The sequence below is a fragment of the Arachis hypogaea genome, chromosome 4 (assembly GCF_003086295.3).
Source record: "Arachis hypogaea cultivar Tifrunner chromosome 4, arahy.Tifrunner.gnm2.J5K5, whole genome shotgun sequence".
Classification (NCBI taxonomy): Eukaryota; Viridiplantae; Streptophyta; class Magnoliopsida; order Fabales; family Fabaceae; genus Arachis; species Arachis hypogaea.
The window spans coordinates 47,863,636-47,868,330 of NC_092039.1; the positions used below are offsets into that span (position 1 = coordinate 47,863,636).

Consider the following 4,695-nt stretch of genomic DNA (forward strand, 5'->3'; position numbering starts at 1 on the left):
CCTAGGTCACACAGAGCCTTCTCAAAGGTCATGGTACCTATGGTACAGGGTATTAAGAATTTGCCAGGATCTTGTCTCTTTTGAGGTAAAGTTTGCTGAATCCATGTATCTAGTTCATTAATGAGCAAGGGAGGTTCACCTTCCCAAGTCTCGTTACCAAGCAATTTGGCATTTAGCTTCATGATGGCTCCTAGATATTGAGCAACTTGCTCTCCAGTTACATCTTCATCCTCTTCAGAGGACGAATAGTTTTCAGAGCTCATGAATGGCAGAAGGAGGTTTAATGGAATCTTTTTGGTCTCTATATGAGCCTCAGATTCCTTTAGGTCCTCAATAGAGAACTCCTTCTTGCTTGAGAGACGTTCCATGAGGTCTTCCTCATTGGGATTCATGTCCTCTCATTCTTCTCTAGGTTCGGCCATGTTGATTATGTCAATGGCCTTACACCCTCTTTTTGGATTCTCTTCAGTGTTGCTTAGGAGAGTACTAGGAGGAGTTTTAGTGATTTTCTTACTCAGCTGGCCCACTTGTGCCTCCAAATTTCTAATGGAGGACCTTGTTTCACTCATGAAACTTAAAGTGGCCTTAGACAGATCAGAGACTAAGTTTGCTAAATTAGAAGTGCTTTGCTTAAAATTCTCTGTCTGTTGCTGAGAAGATGATGGATAAGACTTGCTATTGCTGAGCTTATTTCTTCCACCATTATTAAAGCCTTGTTGAGGCTTTTATTGATACTTCCATGAGAAATTTGGATGATTTCTCCATGATGAATTATAGGTGTTTCCATAAGGTTCACCCATATAATTTACCTCTGCCATTGCAGGGTTCTCAGGATCATAAGCTTCTTCTTCAGAAGATGCCTCTTTAGTACTGTTGGATGCATTTTGCCATCCATTCAGACTTTGAGAAATCATGTTGACTTACTGAGTCAACATTTTGTTCAGAGCATCAATTTCAAAAACTCCCTTCCTCTGAGGTGTCCCATTATTCACGGAATTCCTCTCAGAAGTGTACATGAATCGGTTATTTGCAACAATGCAATAAGTTCTTGAGCTTCTGCAGGCGTTTTCTTTAGGTGATTGGATCCACCTGCAGAATGGTCCAGTGACATCTTAGAGAACTCAGATAGACCATAATAGAAGATATCCAGAATGGTCCACTCTGAAAGCTTGTCAGAAGGACACCTTTTGGTCATCTGTTTGTATCTTTCCCAAGCTTCATAGAGGGATTCACCATCTTTTTGTTTGAAGGTCTGAACATCCACTCTAAGCTTGCTCAACTTTTGAGGAGGAAAGAACTTAGCCAAAAAGGCCGCGACCAGCTTATCCCATGAGTCCAGGCTATCTTTAGGTTGTAAATCCAACCATATTCTAGCTCTGTCTCTTACAACAAAGGGGAAAAGCATGAGCCTGTAGACTTCAGGATCTACTCCATTAGTCTCAACAATCTCACAGATCTGCAAGAACTCAGTTAAAAATTGGTAGGGATCTTTTGATGGAAGTCCATGGAACTTGCAGTTCTGTTGCAGTAGAGTAACTAGTTGAGGTTTCAGCTCAAAATTATTTACTCCAATGGCAAGGATTGAGATGCTTCTTCCATCAAATTTGGAAGTAGGTGTAGTATAGTCACCAAGCATCCTCCTTGCATTATTATTTTCGGTTGCCATCTCCTCTTCCTTTTCAAAAATTTCTGTAAGGTTGTCTCTGGATTGTTGTAATTTAGCTTCTCTTAGTTTCCTCTTCAGAGTCCTTTCAGGTTCAGGATCTGCCTCAACAAGAATATTCTTGTCCTTGCTCCTGCTCATATGAAAAAGAAGGGAACATAAAATAATAATAGGGATCCTCTTTACCACAGTAGATAGATTCCTTTATGTTAGTAGAAGAAGAAAGCGGATAGAAGAAGGAAAATGTAAGAATCCAAACACAAGAGTGAAGATAGGTTCAGATTCTTGAGATGAAGAGAAGTGTTAGTAAATAAATAAATAAATAGAAGAAGATGAGAGGGAGAGAATTCGAAAATTAATTTTGAAAAAGGGTTAATGATTTTCGAAAATTAAAAGAAGAAATAAAATTAAAATTAAAATTTAAAACAATTAGTTAATTAGAAGAATTTTTGAAAAAGAGGGAGGTAATTTTCGAAAATTAGAGAGCTAAAATTAGTTAGGTGGTTTTGAAAAACATAAGATATAGTTAAAACAAACAAAAAGTCAACTAGTTAGTTGAAAAAGATTTGAAATTTAATTTTGAAAAGATAAGATGTTGGAAGATATTTTGAAATCAACTTTTTGAAAAAGATAAAATTTTGAAAAAGATATGATAGAGAAGATATTTTGAAAAAGAATTGATTTTTAAAATTAAAATTTGATACTTGACTAACAAGAAACTAAAATATATGTTTCTAGAATTTAAAGATTGAACCTTTCTTAACAAGAAAGTAACAAACTTCAAAATTTTGAATCAATCACATTAATTGTTAGTAAAGGTTTCAAAATTTATGAAATAAAGATAAGAAAAAGATTTTAAAAAACATATTTTTAAATTTTTGAAAATCATAAGAGAAAAATGATAATGATTTGATTTTTGAAAAGATAGGATTTTTAAAATTGAAAATTTGACTTGACTCATAAGAAATAGCTAAGTTATAAAAATTTTTGACTAAGTCAACTCAAATTTTCAAAATTTTGAGAGAAAAAAAAGAAAAGATATATTTTTTTATTTTTGAATTTTTAATGAAGAGTGAGAAAAACATAAAAATGACTCACAACATGAAAATTATGAATCAAAACATATGATCCATGCAAGAACTCTATGATTGTCAAGATGAACACCAAGAACACTTTGAAGATCAAGATGAACATCAAGACTTATTTTTGAAAAATTTTCAAGAAAAGAAAAACATGCAAGACACCAAACTTAGAAATCTTTAATGCTTAGACACTTTGAATGCAAAAATGCATATGAAAACATCATACAACACAAAACAAGAAAATCTAAAGATCAAACAAGAAGACTTACCAAGAAAAACTTGAGGATCATGAAGAACACTATGAATGCATGAATTTTCGAAAAATGGAAGAACAAGATGAATATGCAATTGATACCAAACTTAAAACATGACAAAAGACTCAAACAAGAATCACAAAATATTTTTGGTTTTTATGATTTTATGATTTTTTTGTATTTTATTTTATATTTTTTGAAAACATATTTTTCGAAAAAGGAAGTAATGAATCCAAAATCCTCAATCAGAATTCCAGGAATCATATAATGTTAGTCTAAAGCTCCGGTCTAGGAATTAGACATGGCTTTACAGCCAACCAGGCTTCAACATGTTACATGAAACTCTAGAATTCATTCTTAAAAACTCTGAAAATTTTCGAAAACAAGTGATAAATTTTTGAAAGATTTTTGAAAAATTTTTTTGAAAATAAAACAAAAAAGAAAATTGCCTAATCTGAGCAACAAGATGAACCGTCAGTTGTCCAAACATGAACAATCCCCGGCAACGGCGCCAAAAACTTGGTGTTGTTGCCGGATTAAAAACTTGGCACCATTGTGGTCAGGAAACAATTGTGAAATTGTTGTTCAAAATTGATTCCCCGGCAACGGCGCAATAAACTTGGTGCACGAAATTGTGATCTCTATCAATGGCATTCAACTTGGTATGCACTTTTATAACTCAGCACTTTCTTCACAACTTCTCACAACTAACCAGCAAGTGCACTGGGTCGTCCAAGTAATAAACCTTACGTGAGTAAGGGTCGATCCCACGGAGATTGTTGGTATGAAGCAAGCTATGGTCATCTTGTAAATCTCAGTTAGGCAGATAATAAATGACTATGGAGTTTTCGAATAATAATAATAAATAAATAGAAAATAAAGATAGAAATACTTATGTAAATCATTGGTGGGAATTTCAGATAGGCGTATGAAGATGCTGTGCTCCTTCTGAATCTCTGCTTTCCTACTGCCTTCATCCAATCCTTCTTACTCCTTTCCATGGCAAGCTGTATGTAGGGCATCACCGTTGTCAATGGCTACATCCCATCCTCTCAGTGAAAATGGTCCAAATGTTCTGTCACAGCATAGCTAATCATCTGTCGGTTCTCGATCATGTCGGAATAGAATCCATTAATTCTTTTGCATTTGTCATCATGCCCAACAATCGCGAGTTTGAAGCTGGTCACAGTCATTCAATCCCTGAATCCTACTCGGAATACCACAGACAAGGTTTAGACTTTTCGGATTCTCATGAATGCCGCCATCAATTCTAGCTTATACCACGAAGATTCTAATTACGGAATCCAAGAGATATGCGCTCGGTCTAAGGTAGAACGGAGGTGGTTGTTAGTCAAGTTTATAGGTGAGAATGATGATGAGTGTCACGGATCATCACATTCATCATGGTGAAGTGCAACGAATATCTTAGAACAGGAATAAACTGAATTGAATAGAAACCAGTAGTAATTGCATTAAAACTTGAGGTACAGCAAAACTCCACACCCTTAATCTATGGTGTGCAGAAACTCCACCGTTGAAAATACATAAGCGATGGTCCAGGCATGGCCGAATGGCCAGCCCCCCTGAATGATCAAAAGACCGAATGGTCAAAAGACCTACTGTCAAAAGATGTCTAATACAACAATAAAATGTCCTATTTATACTAGACTAGCTACTAGGGTTTACAGAAGTAAGT

At 35.1% G+C, this 4,695-nt stretch overlaps 1 non-coding gene across 1 annotated transcript; it reads left to right on the top strand.

The window, feature by feature from the left end:
- Positions 1–1,165: 1,165 nt before the first annotated feature.
- Positions 1,166–1,273, top strand: LOC112798743 (small nucleolar RNA R71). The gene has a single exon (XR_003200340.1). It is a non-coding gene; the product is annotated as a small nucleolar RNA R71 (small nucleolar RNA).
- Positions 1,274–4,695: the final 3,422 nt, after the last annotated feature.